The sequence below is a fragment of the Megascapheus bottae genome, chromosome X (assembly GCF_031878675.1).
Source record: "Megascapheus bottae isolate mThoBot1 chromosome X, mThoBot2.hap1, whole genome shotgun sequence".
NCBI lineage: Eukaryota > Metazoa > Chordata > Mammalia > Rodentia > Geomyidae > Megascapheus > Megascapheus bottae.
Window position 1 is genome coordinate 52,586,185 of NC_143547.1, and position 17,984 is coordinate 52,604,168.

Consider the following 17,984-nt stretch of genomic DNA (forward strand, 5'->3'; position numbering starts at 1 on the left):
GTTTTTGCGATAACAAGAACGGGAAATCTCAAGGTTAGGGGTGGGTCAGGCTGTTCTTTTGGCCATTGTGCTAACCCAAGCAACAACCTGCGGTTATTCCGAGAAGTATTTTGTGCAGATGACTCAACCAGATGCGATTTGCTCAAGGCTAGAGGGTCTTTGCTTTGTTCCGTTTAACTCCTTGGTCTCTGACACTCAACATTCTGAAGCATTATGTCTCTCGTTCTGTTCTGATCTCCAAATTTTTTATTTTTATGTTTCTATCAGTGGGTTACTAAAACTTCTTGATCTTGTATCCATCATTCATCTCAAAGGTTGGCTGGTCTCTAGCTGTCCTGGCTGTTCTGACTGTTCTAAAGAGATGCTAAGTATGTGCCATCAGTCCATCATCTTCAGTCTGTGTTTTATCCATAAATGCCTTTATTTTTTCCATATGTATAATCATATAATCATTGAAAGAAAAATACAGTTCTTACATCTTTTGTTCCTTTTTATCTTTGTTTTAGTCTACTGGCAAAGATTTCCATTAGATCATTTTTATTTTTATTTTTTGGTCCTGTGGCTTGAATTCAGGACCTGGGCACTGTCCTTGGGCTTTTTTTTCTCAAGGCTACTGCTTTATCACTTGAGCAACATCACCACTTCTGGCTTTTTGTGTATTTGGTACCGAGGAAATGAACCCATACCTTCGGGAAAGCTAGGTGAGCACTGTACGCTAGGCCACATTTCCAGCTGGAGCAGGTAAATGTTTTTTATTCTTTGTCTTATTGTTATGATTTTGGTCAGTCTTGGAGCTTGAACTGTGGGCCTGGGCGTTTTCCTTGAGCTCTACAGCACAAAGGTACAGCCCTACTCCTTGAGTCAAAGTGCCACTTCTGTTTTTATGATGGTTAATTGGACATAGAGTCTCATGGACTTTCGTGCCTGGGCTGGCTTTGAACCATGATGCTCAGATACAAAGATACTATGAAAGATAAGAGGTCAAATTAAAGAAGATTTATTAATGTAAGAGTTATGTATTAATGAAGGAAAGGAATTCAGAGAAGATAACTGTGACCTAAAGTAATAGAAATGGAAAATAAATGAACAAAAATTTTAAAACTTAAACTTAAAAAATTAAAAGAATAAAAAAAGAATATATAAAAGAAGAAGAGAAAAAATATATGAAAGAGAGCAAGGATTTAAAAAAACCTCAGAATTATGAGTTCTTAATGAAGAAATACTGATTAAAAACTGAAAGATTAAAATGAGTCAATAAAAATATAATTTGAAAGAAGTCTGTACACAATGAAGGAGGACTACTACTAATTGCTGTCACTATGTTTCTAGAAATGACCACAATGATGGAAAAAAAGGGGAAAAAAGGATGGAGACAAATGATACAAATAACAAGTAAAAAGAACAAGTGAAAATGAAAATGAAAAAAGTAGTAAAAGTTTTAAAAATCATGATTAGAAAAAAATTCTTCATTTTTTTGGGGGGAGAATCTTGTGTCTCCACTGTATTTGGGATCCAGTCTCTTTATGAAAGTCTTTTATCTCCTATATTGATTCGTTTTCCTTTGGTTTTGTTGGTTTTTCCAATCAGTTTGTTGACTGGGCAGAAAAAGCTCTGCCTTCCAGACAGGGGTCTCTGTGACTGCTCACACAGGTTAATGCCCTGGCAGGCAGATGAGCTTTATATGTCCTGCTGAAGACAGTTGGCTGTTTTCTGTAGCTTGTATTTGAGTGGAATTGTATTGTATCTGGGGTCCCTGAGGAGCTTCAGAATAGGGAAGGGGGGAAAACCAAGCCGGGGGGTGGGTGGTGGGTGGTGGGTGGGGGAGAGGCTAATGGGTACCAAGACGTGAAAGGGTATCAATGTATGTGAATTAATGCACCTTCTATCTGGCAAATATCATGTAACCCTTTTATTAATTACAATAAAAAATTATAAAAAAAAAACTCACTCTGATCCAGCCTGGGGCCACTATTGTTTTAGCTAGTTCAGCAGAAAGTAGCCTCAGGTTGGAGTCACCATTGGCTTTGTTTTCCAAGAGAGGAAAGCCACCCCACCCAGGGAGGAACTGCTTCCTCCAGGCAGGGAATGGATTGCCCGATTGCCCGGCTAAGCTATCACTGGTCAGATCCTTTGGAGAAATGGCACTGCTGACACCACTTGTCAGGCTCCAGTGATCTGCCAGCAGGTCTGGCAGGGTCTTTACCAGTAGTCAAGATGGCGCCGCTGTTGGCTGGTGTGGCAGGGGCTAACTTCCCAAAGCCTTTCTGCAGGAGTGAACATGTCTTTAGTGAGTACTCGCACATCCCCTTGGTTGTCAGCATTGTCTATGGCCCGTAGGATGAAGATGTCCGTTGCTAGTCACCTGGTCTGTGGTAAGGTAAGTGAGGCTCTGAGAGCTCAGGCTCAGTGCTTTTTTCTTGGCGCATCTGCTCTGGGGAGCAGCCGCTTCCGTGGCCAACACCTTTGCCGCTGCTACTGCAGCTGCCATGGCTGCCGTTGTGGTCTCAAAGTTGTCTTCTTAAGCAGACTTCCTGACTTTTTCCTCTCTGAGATCTCTGTTCGGTTACAGCTTACTTGGTATGTGCTCTTTAGCTATAAACTTTCCACTACAATGTTAAAACTGATATCTTGGCAAGAGCTCAGAAAGACTCACCCTGACCCTCCTCCATCTTCCCAGAATTCCAACACACACACACACACACACACACACACACACACACACACACACACACACACACACACACACACACACACACATATGCTATTTGCCAGTCTTTCGGACAGAACTTAGTGCCTGAGCACTTGGGCTTTCTCAAAGCTAGAACTCTACCACTTAAGCCATAGCACCTTGTCCAGCTTTTTGCTATGTATGTGGAACCGAGGAATCAAACCTGGGCAACCACTCTGTCACTAGACCAAACTCCTGGCCCCATGACCTAAATATATTAATGACAGTAAAAATTAGTGGATATACTTGATCCACTAATTTATGTATATAAAATTAAATCTCTATAAGAAGTTGTCAAGTACTGAATCTGAAGTTCTGGGTATATATTATGCCTAGAAAGTGCATTAAAGCTCTGTTATTTTATCTATACCTTGTCCTATTCTTGTATCTGGATTTTCATCTGTATTCTTTGGGTTATTCTTTTTCAGAAAATAAGTAAATGTGACTGAAATGTTTTCCTGATTTCTGACAGCTAGTTTCACAAATTGTTTAAATCCAAAGACAGGTTTGTCAAATCCAAAATTATAGCAAGTAGATTAAACAATGTGACAGTTTAATCCTTGCAAGAAGGTTTCAGCAAGGATTTGGCCCTCCAGAAGCCGAGTTCAGTAGGTTCCAGTAAAGGCAAGGAGCAGATCATTGGCTAGAAAAAAAAACACTAAAAATGCCTGGCCTAGTCTGAGCTGTGATCCTCAATTCCTCATATTTGTGCTTTCTAAGTTGTTGGGAATGTCAAGCACTTGTGGTTGTGTGCGGCCATTGTCCTTCCACTACATATGGTATAATAGGCACACATCACAGTACCAAGCCACTGGTAGGGATGGAATCTCACAAAATCTGTATGCCCAGGCTAGGCTTATAGGAGATCTCTGAATCTCCTACTTAGCCAGAATTACAGGGTTGACCTCCTGTACAAAGCTCAGTAAATCACCTAAAAATAAAACTGTACTCATTTTTTTAATAGTAACTCCACATGTGTACTCAAAACTGTCCTGTTCTTATACTTATTACTCATCTAACTTAATAGTAATCTGTCATCCTGACTTGCCATGGACTGAGATATCTGAGAGGAGAGGAGACTTTCAGTACTAAAGTCAGGACTGTTGACAAATTGTTATCATCCTACATGTTAAAGCCATATTTCCATTGCCATTGTTTTGATACAGAGAGTGAATAATCCTATAGAGTCTGGCTGTGTTTCTCTCTGTCTGTCTTTCAATTCCTCCTTCCCTCTTTTCACTATATTCCTCCCTCTTCTCATACCACCTTCCTCATCTCTTTTATAAGGCCAACAATTTCATTCATTACTTACATGACTCTTGAAAGCCCTACCACATTATAATGTCAGGGTTGCAAAATACTAAATTGGTGAGGAACACAAACATTCAGAATAGAACCTTATTCTCTTAGTCACATGAAAGTAATATTTATGATGTTAATCAGGCTACATGTCAATATACAGAAAAGACTTGATTGACATTAATATATAGTAAATTGATAATTGATGAAAATGTACTTATTTGGAATAAAATATGGTGTACTGAATTATTTGAAAATTAGAACTTTCTATTACAAAATGGGTTAATATTTGGGGCTAAGAATTTGGTCTAGTGGTTGAGTACTTGCCTAACATGCACAAAGGCCCGGGTTTGACTCCTCCACCATGTACATAGGGGAAAAAAGCTGGAAGTGGTTCTGAGGATCAAGTGGTAGAGCTCTATCCTTGAGAAAGTTCAAGGACAGTGCTCAAGCTCTGAGCTCAAGCCCAGGACGGACAAAAAAATGTTAATATTTTATTACACAAATATATTTAAGATTTGTGCAAAGCTGATATGAGTATGAATTGACAAAAATAATCTGAAAGTACTAAAACAGAGTTTAGCATAAATCCATTTTTCAAAGCAATTCCTTATAAAATAATCTAGAATTTATACTTAAGCTCCAGAGAATTTAAAGACAAATACTAGAAATCTAAGATGAATAATACTAATCTCTAACATTGCTAAAATTCTAAGATACTGACAACAGGGTTTTGTTTTGTTTACTTTGGGCATGCCAATGAATGTGCTGTGTCTAACCTGGCTATGAAAAATTACAATCTGGATGGTAGCGATACCTAGCAAACACAACATCTTGGGTTTTATCTTGTTTTCTTTTTTCATTTTAAAAACTATTATTGTAATGGTGATGTACAGGGGGGTTATGGTTACATAAGCCAGATAAAGAATATAACTTTTTGACCAATGTTATCCCTTCCCTTGCCTTCTTCTAGTTTTCTCTCCCTTCTACATCCACAAATTTTATATGGTTTACTTTCAACATAGTGTCTAGTGAGCCTCATTGCTGAATTTTTCTCCATTTATCCCACCATTTCTGTGATTCCCCTCTTTAGCCTCCCAAGACAGATAAATGGACAAATAGACAAATAGAAATGTGAATAAAAAGCAACAAAGGGAAAAAAGCTTATTTCCACTTCCTGGAGTTCTTATATATATATATCCAGTACTAGGCCAGTACTAGGGCCTGAACTCAGGGCCTGAGTACTGTTCTAGGGCTTTCATCAAGGCTAGAGCTCTACCACTTGAGCCACAGCACTAGTTCCTGCCTTTCTATGTATGTGGTACTTAGGAAATATGTATATACTTTTTTTGCCAGTCCTGGTGCTTGAACTCAGGGCCTGAGCACTGTTCTTGGGATTTTTTTCTCAAGGCTAGTGGTCTGCCACTTAAGCCACAGCACAACTTCCAGTTTTTTTCTATGTATGTGGTTCTAAGGAGTCAAACCCAGGTCTTTGTGCATTCTAGGCAAACACTCTAACACTAGGCCAAAATCCTGGCCCCTTGGAAAATATTTTATATGATCAGATAAGCCTAGTTATTGTGCCTATGTGATCTTCTTCAATTCCTCCTTTAGTTTATGTGTGAATGCCTAAAGAGTTGTATAATTTATTATGTCCCAGTGTATATTTTTCCTTTTACTACCCACTGTGTTTACTTGTAGGATTTATAGGCACATTCTATTTACTTAAAATGAAGGAAACTATGCAATCTATGTTTTTGTTTTGGGTCTGGCTTACTTCACTTAATACAGATGCTGGCAGCCATGTGGCCGAAAGGGAACACTACTACACTCTTGGTGGGAATGATAAACTTGTTCAACTGCTCTGCAAAGCAATATGGAGATTCCTCAAAAGACTCAACATAGAGCTCACCTATGACACAGCAGTCCCACTCCTGGTTATTTATCCACTAGACCACAAAAAAGACTTCACTAAAGCTACCAGACAGCCATATTCTTTGCATTATCTTGTTAGAATTTGGATTTGAGGTAGTTTCCTAAAAGGCTTGTATACTGAAGACTTAGTCTCCAGCTAGTAGCACTATTAACAGGTTACTGGATTATGAGGACACTGTCTTCCCTGATAATTTAATCAATTGATGGTTCATAGTTGAATGGGCTATGAGGAGATATGGCCTACATGGGTCTCTAGGGGACATGATTCCAAAGGGGATATCTTGTGTCCAGACTTTGCTACTCTCTTTTGATAACTGGCTGCCTTGAATGTCACATCTTCATATGATGCATTAAATAACTATAGACCGGAAATGGAAGGGCTAATGAATGAAATAGTCAGCGAACTCTTTCTAATTTGACCTTTTTTTCAGAGTTCATCATAGTGATGTGAAGTTGACTAATACATATATGTATATTATATATATATATCCACCAAGAAATATAAAGTTTCATTTTTTGTACATTTTAAAAGAATATGGATGGCAGCAGACAATGTTTGACTGTACTTTGTACGGAATAGTAAAGAAAATGAAGGTTGATTTTTCTCCTGTCACATATTATCTTGTTTTTTTCTCTCCAAGTAATTAATATTCCAAGAATCCATGTGCCCTTGAAAATCTGCTCTCCAGGATTTTCATGGACCATTATTTTAAAGTTTGTTTGGCAATGTTCATATTTACTATTACACAGAAAAACTAATTAGAAGCATAGATTAATCTGTTAGCAAAAGAAATTTAAAAGATATTTTATCTATTTTTGTTCTGTTACCAGTAATTATTTAAAGGCAAAATTTGATAAAACTAAGTATTTGATAATAGTCCCAGGCTGTTCAAAAAACTGGACTCAGTGAAAAAACAAAAACCACTTTCGCTTCCCGACGCCGCCTAGATCGCATGCTCGAGGCCTGCTGGTGGCCGCCGCCATGCGCTACATTGCTTCCTATCTTCTGGCTGCCCTCGGAGGCAACTCCTCCCCCAGCGCCAAGGACATCAAGAAGATCCTGGACAGCATGGGCATCTAGGCGGACGACGACCGGCTGAACAAGGTAATCAGTGAGTTGAATGGGAAGAACATTGAAGATGTCATAGCTCAAGGTGTTGGCAAGCTTGCCAGTATGCCTGCTGGTGGAGCTGTAGTTGATTCTGCTGCACCTGGCTCAACAGCTCCTGCCGCTGGTTCTGCCCCTGCTGCAGCAAAAGAGAAGAAAGATGAGAAGAAAGAAGAGTCCGAGGAGTCAGATGTTGACATGGGATTTGGCCTGTTTGATTAAATTCCTTCTTCCCTGCAAATAAAGCCTTTTTATGTAAAAAACAAAACAAAACAAAACAAAACAAAAAACACCACATAATGCTTCTTAGATATAGCATATTTTACTTTTTTTTTACATATTTTATGTTTACATTCATACTCATTAAAGGCTTTGCATACCCAGAAAGACACTGAGCACAATTTAAAATCAAACTTCTTAGTAAATTATATGTGAAACTACAGCATCAAAAGTAAAATGTCTAAAGATTACTCCCTCTCTCCACTCTCCCTCTCCCTTTCCCACTCCCTCTCCCTCTCCCTTTCCCACTCCCCCCTCTCTCTCTCTCTCTCTCTCTCTCTCTCTCTCTCTCTCTCTCTCTCTCTCTCTCTCTCTCTCTCTCTCTCTCCCTCCCTCCCTCCCTCACCACTTTGTCAATCCATCCCTCCTTCTTATCTGCCTTCTCTTCTCCTGGTCTTCCTTGCCTGTCTCTCAGCTTCTGTCTCCATTTCCCTTTTGTGTTTCATGACATATTTGTATCTGTCATGGAGGCATTGTCTCTGTTTTTCTGCCTTTTATTGTTTCCATCTCAATAGTTTTCCAGATTTAACTCAGAAACAGGACCCATTCTTAGTTAATTACTTTTATAATTTCATGGAACTCCTTTTGTGAGGCTACAAGAGTCACTGGATAATTTTTATTTCTTAGACTTAGTTTGACCACTCCTGGTTCTATTTTATCTGCCTGTAACAAAACATTATGTAAAAATAACAGCCTAGCACTTATTTCTGGATGGAAATTTATGTACAGAAATTTTATGGAGATAAAAAAACTAGGTAAGTCAAATCAATTACATGACTGCTCTGGACATCATCTTTCTTCAGACAATGATGAAATGTACTGCTTTCCCTTTATTGGTCTCAGTTATATAACCATTAAGACTAAATTGATTGGATTCAATGGGTATTATGGTATCATATTGAATTCCATTATCCTAAGAAGTCAGTATAAATATGGACAATGATAATGATAATGGGTAAAGTTTTAAACACAAGGAAATCTTCAGATTTGGCTCTATTAGACACATGAGATGGCTTAGTTCTTTAGATGTGCCCTTTATATATTAGAGATATTCTAAGTGTTGGTAATATTTTAGGAAACAAAGAAAAAGAATATAATTAAACCCATGAACAGTAATATCCTGCCTTGGGAGATCATACTGAAAAGTCTGATCTGTCTCACTCTTTCTATGTGTGTAAATATATATGCATATGCATACATATATGTATGTATGTATATATCAAGAGAAATAGATCTATATATCCATCTATGTACATATATTTAACCAGAGATATATGACTATAATTTTGTCTACTTCCCAGTTGTGCCAATGCCAGAAGTTTAGTCTGGTAAATGCTATATTCATGTAAAATATAAATCCAAAGAAATAATTTAAAATTTCTGAAAATTGTCTATTTTCCATGTATATGTTAGTCCTATACTAAGGAAGACTGTGGAATACTGAGACAAGATTCACGTGAAAGGGTTTCAATAGCCGTGTTGACTCTGTGGCTTCCTCTGGGAAGATGGTCATGGAAACATTGAGATGATTCGAGTTTCAAAACCATGAGGCAAATGTAAGGCTGGGAGTGGGAAAAAATGAAAGAAACATGCAAATGAAGACAGATCAGAGATATAAACAAATAGCTTCTGGAGAGAAATAAATATTAAGGATTATTATCTATGTATTCTTTTCAATGGTTATCTTTTAGTATTAAAGAGAATGGACTTTAGAGATAAAATTCACCTGAGACCAAACTCTAATTTACTATCAAGGTTTTCTAGATCTAGTTAATCAGCATTTCTGAGTCTCTTTCCACATCTATGAATAAGGAAAACGATAAACATCTCATAGGGTCATTGCTATTGTTAAATGAGTTAATGGTTTTACTTTGGATAATACTCCAAAATTAATAGTTATAAAAAATAACATTAATGAAATTGTTTTTATAATGTTAGTACTACTCATAATGCTATATATAGATATATAATGCTATTTATAGATACACGTGTATATATATATATATATATATATATATATATATATATATATATATATATATGGCCGCATACATACTCTCTATGATCTATCTATGTCAAGGAATTTACTAAGGATTTGGTACTGTTAATAGACCAAAGCAAGAATGAAATGAAAAAATCACAGGACTCTGTTTCCTTAGTTCTGCTTTAATTTCCCTTTTCAGGGTTTTAAAATTTTCATCAAAAAGGTCCTTTACATTCTTAGTTAAGCTATTTCCTAGGTACTTTATTTTCTTTGAGGCTATTGCAAAAGTAGTTGCTTTCCTGAACTGAGGCAATGGAAAAACCTCCCATGCTCCTGGATTGGAAGAATCAATATCGTGAAAATGACAGTCTTGCCAAGGGCTATCTACAAATTCAACACAATATCGATCAATATCCTAATGTCATTCTTTAAAGAAATAGAAGAGGCAATCCAAAATTTCATATGGAATAATAAAAGACCCCATATAGTAAAAACACTTCTTAGCAGAAAGAACAGCGCAGGAAGAATTTCAATACCAAACTTTAGACTCTATTACAGAGCTATAATTATCAAAACAGCTTGGTACTGGCACAAGAACAGGCCTGAAGACCAATGGAATAGAACTGAGGACCCAGATATTAAATAAACCACAGACTTATGGCCACCTAATCTTTGACAAGGGAGCCAAAAAAATAGAATGGAAGAAAGATAGCCTCTTCAAAAAGTTGTGCTGGCAGAACTGGTTAAGCACCTGCAGAAAACTAAAGTTGGATCCTTCTTTGTCACCCTGCACTAGAATTAACTCCAAATGGATCAAAAACCTGGAGATAAAAGCTGACACAATGAAAACTCTACAAAAAGGAGTAGGAGATACACTAGGCCTCCTTGGCACAGGTAGAAACTTTCTCAATAAAGACCAAGAATCACAACAAATCAGAGGAAGGCTGGATAAGTGGGACTGCATTAAACTGCAGAGCTTTTGTATGGCAAAAGACATAGCTAGTAAACTAATTAGGAAGCCTACAGAGTGGAAGAAGAACTTCACCTACCATACAACGGACAAAGGCCTCATATCTAAAATATATCAACAGCTCAAAAACTTAAATCACTCCAAAACTAATCTCCAAAGTAACAACCATCCCATTAAAAAAATGGGCCAAAAACTGAGGACCCAGATATTAAACCACAGACCTATGGCCACCTAATCTTTGACAAGGGAGCCAAAAAAATAGAATGGAAGAAAGACAGCCTCTTCAACAAGTTGTGCTGGCAGAACTGGTTAAGCACCTGCAGAAAACTAAAGCTGGATCCTTCTTTGTCACCTTGCACTAGAATTAACTCCAAATGGATCAAAGACCTGGAGGTAAAAGCTGACACACTGAAAACTTTACAGGAAGGAATAGGAGATACACTAGGCCTCCTTGGCACAGGTCGAAACTTTCTTAATAAGGACCAAGAATCACAACAAATCAGAGAAAGGCTGGAAAAGTGGGACTGCATTAAACTGCAGAGCTTTTGTATGGCAAAGGACATAGCTAGTAAACTAATCAGGAAGCCTACAGAGTGGGAGAAGATCTTCACCAACCAAACAACGGACAAAGGCCTCATATCTAAAATATATCAACAACTCAAAAAATTGAATCACTCCAAAACTAACCTCCAAAGTAACAACCATCCCATTAAAAAATGGGCCAAAGACTTAAAGAGAGTCTTCTCTGAAGAAGAAACAAAAATGGCCTATAGACACATGAAGAAATGCTCAACATCTCTGGTCATAAAAGAAATGCAAATCAAAACAACTCTAAGATTCCACCTCACTCCAGCTAGAATGGCCAGGATCAGGAAAACGAATGACAACAGATGCTGGAGGGGATGTGGCCAGGAGGGATCACTACTACACTGTTGGTGGGAGTGCAAACTCGTTCAACCACTATGGAAAGCAGTGTGGCAGTGCCTCAAAAGGCTAAACATAGAACTCCCCTATGACCCAGCAATTCCACTACTTGGCATTTACCCAACCACCCAGAAACAAGGACATACTAAACCCACTAGCACAACAATGTTCATTGCAGCACTATTCACCATAGCAAAGATATGGAACCAACCTAGATGTCCCTCAGTTGATGAGTGGATCAACAAGTTGTGGTATTTGTACACAATGGAATTCTATGCTGCTGTCAGAAAGAATGACATCGCCCCATTTGTTAGTAAATGGAAAGACTTAGGAAAGATCATATTAAGTGAAGTAAGCCAGACTCAAAGGAACTTAGGCTCAATGGTTTCCCTCATTCGTCATAATCAGTAGAAACCTTGGCCTCTACTAGCAGAGATTTGCAATAGAGCAAAATCTTGATACATAAGGACATATAATGTGAAGCTAATTGAAAGGACCTCCAGGATATTGAAACAAAAGCCATATAATGAATGATTGTTGTCCTTAATGTACTATGTTGTCTCTCATCTCCTTTGCTGTCCCTTGGTTATCTCATATTCGCATAGTATCTCACTTTGTTATCTGATATATTGAATTTATTTGTATTTGGATATTTGAAATTTGATAGGGAAGGGGGGAAAACCAAGACGGGTGGGGGGTGTGGGGGGGAAGGGAAACGGGTACCAAGACATGTGAAAGGGTATGAATCTATGTGAATTAATGCACCTTCTATCTGGCAAATATCATGTAACCCTTTTACTAATTACAATAAAAAAAAGAATACCAACAAGGAAAAAAAAATGGGCCAAAGACTTAAAGAGAGTCTTCTCTGAAGAAGAAACAAAAATGGCCTATAGACACATGAAGAAATGCTCAACATCTCTGGTCATAAAAGAAATGCAAATCAAAACAACTCTAAGATTCCACCTCACTCCAATTAGAATGGCCAGGATCAAGAAAACTAATAACAACAGATGCTGGAGGGGATGTGGCCAGGAGGGATCACTACTACACTGTTGGTGGGATTGCAAACTCGTTCAACCACTATGGAAAGCAGTATGGCAGTGCCTCAAAATGCTAAACAGAGCTTCCCTATGACCCAGCAATTCCACTACTTGGCATTTACCCAACCATCCAGAAACTAGGGCATACTAAATCCACTAGCACATCAATGTTCATTGCAGCATTATTCACCATAGCAAAGATATGGAACCAACCTAGATGTTGATGAATGGATGAATGGATCCACAAGATGTGGTATTTGTACACAATGGAATTCTATGCTGCTGTCAGAAAAAACGACATCGCCCCATTTGTTAGGAAATTGAAAGACTTAGAAAAAATCATATTAAGCGAAGTAAGCCAGACTCAAAGGAACTTAGGCTCAATGGTTTCCCTCATTCATCATAACCAGTAGAAACCTTGAGCTCTAATAGCAAAGATTTGCAACAGAGCAAAAACTTGATACATAAGGCCATATAGTATGAAGCTCATTGAATGGAACTCTAGGATATTGAAACAAAAGCCATATAATGAATGATTGCTGTCCTTAAGGTGCTATGTTATCTCTCATCTCTTTTGCTGTTCCTTTGTTATCTCATATTGTTACAATATCTCACTTTGTTATGTGATATTTTGGATACATTTGTATTTGGTTACTTGAAATTGGACAGGGAAGGGGGGAAAACCAAGAGGGGGGTGGGGGGAGCGTAATGGGGACCAAGACATGTGGAAGGGTATCAATGTATGTGAATTAATGCACCTTCTGTCTGGCAAATATCATGTAACCCTTTTATTAAATACAATAAAAATATTAAAAAAAATCACAGGACTCTGGAAAAGTCAGAGTTTCTTGACCATTCTGTCTAAAGAAGCCATCCCGGGGAGTGTAATATTGAAATCTGGAAAAACTTCACAATGTAATATATTATTCTTGGACTACACAATTTGATTACCTGCAAGGACTTGATGTAATCCACATCAATAATGTGATACCACATATGTATGTACATGTATATTATATACATTGAAATTGATACAAAGGAATATATACATGTGCATATACATAAGTGTGCACATATGTGAGTACTTATATATATGTATATGAATATATATATAAGCATATGCATATATAATTTAAACTGGAAATACTGCAGGCAGCATGGAATTCTGAAAAATTAAAGTAATTTTTTTTATTGTTTCATGTGACAGCCTGATCATCAAAATACTGTTTTTTAGAATGCAATCTCTAAATAAGGAACAACCACCAGCCTTTTAAGCAACCTTTTTGCCACATTTTCTTAGTGGCTGGTGGAAGCTAATGTGCAGGGCTCATGATAAGGAGCTGCTCTGTAGCAGGCCATAACTGCTACCTAAAAGCAAACTGAACTGGCATAAATAATTGTGCTGTAGAAAGCCTTTCTGTTGCACCTTGCCGATCACTGACAATTTACATATCTTAGGAAAACCTTTGTTGGCTTCTGTCATTTTCTCACTATTATGTGCCTTTCTGGATAATTACCAGTTAATGTGAAAAAGCAGATGGAAAAAACCTTGAAATTTCTGATAGAGAATCCTCAAACCTCTCCTCTTATCTTTGCATAGCAGCTTCCTGATTTCAAAAGAAGTTTCAAAACCTTTGTTAAAAATGTCCCTGATTCCCAGTTTGAATGAACCAAATGACATTCAGCTAAAATTATTCTCTTTTTTCCACAATTAAATTCCATTATCGCAAACTGTCAAAGTAAAATGGAAGGCCTCTTAACTAATGTGTCAGTTGTTTGCTTGGTATGTTTTGTGGCATGGACTATATAAAGCTGTGTGAAGTGTTTGTGGAGTGGGGGGGGGCAGGGGTTAAACAATAACTGGAATTTTGCAACAATGTGTGGGTAGTATCAAACAGTTTTCTTTCTCCTGATCCACCCACTTCTAAAAATGTTCCTTTAGAGAAATACAGGCTGACCATTTCACAAAATTTAAGAGGTTGTGGGTAGTTTTTATGTGTCATGTCCTCAAAGTAACTTGTCTCCCTGGACTCTGTCCATTATTTGTGGTAGACATTAAGCAGTCGCAAATGTCACTCTTCTTATTAATGAAGATATGATTGCAGCATAATTCATGGAAGTTATTACAAATCATATTCAACTTTCTATCATCAAGAGCAGGACGTCAGAATGTGTTTGTATCTGAAATAAGAGACAAATAAGTTGCCACAGTAACCGTGGGGAAATTCATGTGCTGGCATCACCTTCAGTGAGTTTGTCTCATTTAAAATCCTGCATCTCCCCCGTTACTACATCTTTAGGTATGTGGAATATTTAGCAATTTGAAAGAGGGAAAACCTTCCTTTCTTACATTCTTAAATGAAAATCCACTATAATGAGTTCTTTGTCAATGAAATACTGATGTTATCAAAAACTCACCAGCAAATTTTGGGGGCTCATCCCAGCTTTTGTCTGGCTATCTTTGTACTTGTCTCAGCCTCCTCAGTACTCAGATATTATAAATCAAAATGTTAGATAACGGTTTTATTCAACCATCATACATGGCACACTTATGTCCCTTACATCTAATGGCCCCGCAAAATGTGGGGATGCAATTTCAAGAGGGAAGTTTTATCAGTCATGATTATCATGATCATAATTATTATAATAATTGATATTTATGGTTTATTCTGTTTTTATTTTGCCTAAATTGTTTATTATATGTATTAGTCCCTTCAATATTTTGTTTAATCACCAACAAAATATCTAGGACCCAGCAACTTTTACCAAACAGAAATTTATATCCCACAGAACTGGGTACTGGGAAGTCCCACAATATGACACCAGCAGTTTGGATGTCAGGTGAAGGTTCTTTCTCTGACTCATAGCGATACCACTTGCTATATCCTCAAATGGTAGAACATGTCAAAGGGGAAAATAGTCTCCCTTTAATCATGCATAGATACACTAATCCAACTCATGAATATGAAGTCCACACGACTTAGTTGTTAACCAAGATATGCCCCCTCTAAATGCCATCACCTTGATAGTTTAATATTTCATTTTAATCCTTACAATAACCCCAGGAAATGGACATTAGTATTGTTCTGCATAATAAAATAGCATTTAAAGACTATGTAATATTTCAAAGATACTCTTAAAAATTGCATGAGGGCCAGGAGTTTGTCCTAGAGGTAGAGTGCTTGTCTAGCATGGACGAAGACCTGGGTTTGATTCCTTGATACCACATACACAGAAAAAGCAAGAAGTGGTGCTGTGGCTCAAATGGTAGAGAACTAGCCTTAAGATATCCCACAGACAGCACCGAGGCTCTGAGTCCAAGTCCCAGGAAAAAATTTAAAAAGTAATAATCAATTGCACGAAAGGATTGAAATCCAGCCTTTCTTGTTACAAAATACTTGCACTTAAAAACCATATTGTCTTCTAGGACCTCCCTGGAAACTGGATGCCTCCAGTTTTCTTTACCTCTTTTTATTTGTGGTGTAAATCTGCAACCATTGATTCCAACTTTTGTTAAATAAAATATATAGGAAGCTATTGGTTTGTATTAAGCTACTGAATCAGTACCTTGCAAATCAAAATATGAGTCATACTAATGCTGTATACCATTAATATAAAATTCTGTTGTTTTTCTGACTTTCTGAGAAATCAGTAGAAATAGTCAACTCTCAAAAAATAGCAGTTTTTTTGTCAATATATAAAGAAGACTGCCTTGAATTAACCCTTATGAAGAAATTTACATAAAGTAACCATCCTCATTAAACTAATCAGCTTTACATTTTACTGAAGCTATTTTTATAGAAACAAACAACACACAAAAAACTATGCTATGTTCCAGATTTTTCTGAGTGGTTTATTGAATATAAGAGCCTCATTGAGTTTTTCTGCCCTGGCTGGCTTCAAACCATGATCCTCAGATCTCAGCCTCCTCAATACCTAGGATTATAGGTGTGAGCCACTGACATCCAATTAAACTCAGAGTAAAGCACTATACCACTTGAACTACTCCCCCACTAGTCCTTTTGTTTTCATTTTATTTTTCAGGGAGAATCTTTCTTTTGCTTGGGACTAGCCTCAGATTACCATCTTTCTCAGTAGCTGAGATTACAGTCATGTGCCAGTACCATTGACATGGAATTATGTTTAACATTATAAATTTTATACTCTTCTAAACAGGATAGCTTTGGGGGATTAACGATAAGGAGAAAATGTAAAACCTGTCTTATTTTCTGCTGTTGCTTGTAGCTAAATTTATACCAGCCCAGGTCCCATCATGAATATTAAAATGTGTGTCCCAACATAAAGAATTCTTATCCTTACTATTAGCCCATATTTAAATTCTGTGATAAAATCTCAGGAATAGGGGCTGGGAGTTTGGCCTAGTGTTAGAGTGCTTGCCTAGCATGCACAAAGACCCGAGTTTGATTCCTCAGTACCACATAAATAGAAAAAAAGCCAGAAATGATGCTGAGGCTCAAATGGTAGAGCTCTAGACTTGAGAAAGTCTAAGGACATTGCTCAGGCCCTGAGCTCAAGCCCAGGACTGGCAAAAAATAAAATTAAAAATAAAATATCAGGAACAGATAGCTAACTATGAAAACAAATCCATGATTAATACCTAACCAATAGATTTAGTAGAAGGAATAGTCAAGTTTATAATCCAAGAAATCTAAGTTAAAATTTATATTCATCTACCACCATAGTCTCAGAGGTAATCAAGACTTTTTCAATTTAGTTCCATTTTGTATAAAATATAGTTAATAGTATCTTTTTAAAAAGTTATAATATGGCTGAGGATACAGTTACATATGCTAGTAATTCTGCTGAGGTGGACAGCAGTAAGGAAGACTAAGGTTTAAGGCCAGTCCAGGCAAAAATGTTAGCCAGTTTTCTTCTAATATCAATTCAGTAATAAGTCTAAAAGTAGACATATCCTTGTTCAGTGCTAACCTAAGACAAAATTATGAGATCATGTCTGAAAAATAATCAAAGAAAAGTGAATGAAAGGAATGGCTCACATTATAGAATGCTTGTATCAAGCTCAAACACCTTAGTTCAGACACTACATCTGCCAAAAGAGCATTGTAATGTGAATTAAATGAGATTGTAGATGCACAATGGCTGGCACTAAGCCAATACAGTTGCTATGGGATATACCTAAAAAAGTAAGGATTCTAGTCAAAGGAATGCTCCCATTCAAGTTTAAATCACAGCAGCAGGAATCACTAACTATACCAAGTCATGCATCCATGATTGGAAATTCACATAGTGTTTCATGTAAAATATTCATTTAATTAAAAAAGTCTACAATGTACTAGGTACTGAGGTACTAAGTATGTTTCACCAATTTAAAGAATATGATTTTTCTTTTTTGACGAAGATATAGCAAAGCATTGATTAAATGACTATTGCTATATACTATGGGAAATAATTTTGTAATTACTCTCTTTGGTTAGGATTTATTATATATTATTACCTAAGTAGAAAAATGAATAAAAAGTGCAACAAATAGAACAATGAATGGTATGCTTCAAAGCAGGGTCTTTGTTTAATATAGTATTGTTTATGTTTGTGCCAGTTCCAGACATTGTCCCTGAGTTCTTTTGCCTCAGGTCAGTGTTCTACCTCTTGAGCCACAGCTCTACTTTTGGCTTTTTTGGAAGTGCATTAGAAACAAGAGTCTCATAGAATTTCCTGTTTGGCTGACTCAAACT

The 17,984-nt window shown here is 37.1% G+C and overlaps 1 pseudogene; it reads left to right on the forward strand.

Moving 5' to 3' along the window:
- The first annotated feature begins 6,944 nt into the window (after positions 1 to 6,944).
- Positions 6,945 to 7,320, forward strand: LOC150041098 (large ribosomal subunit protein P2 pseudogene; annotated as a pseudogene).
- The last annotated feature ends 10,664 nt before the right edge of the window (positions 7,321 to 17,984 follow it).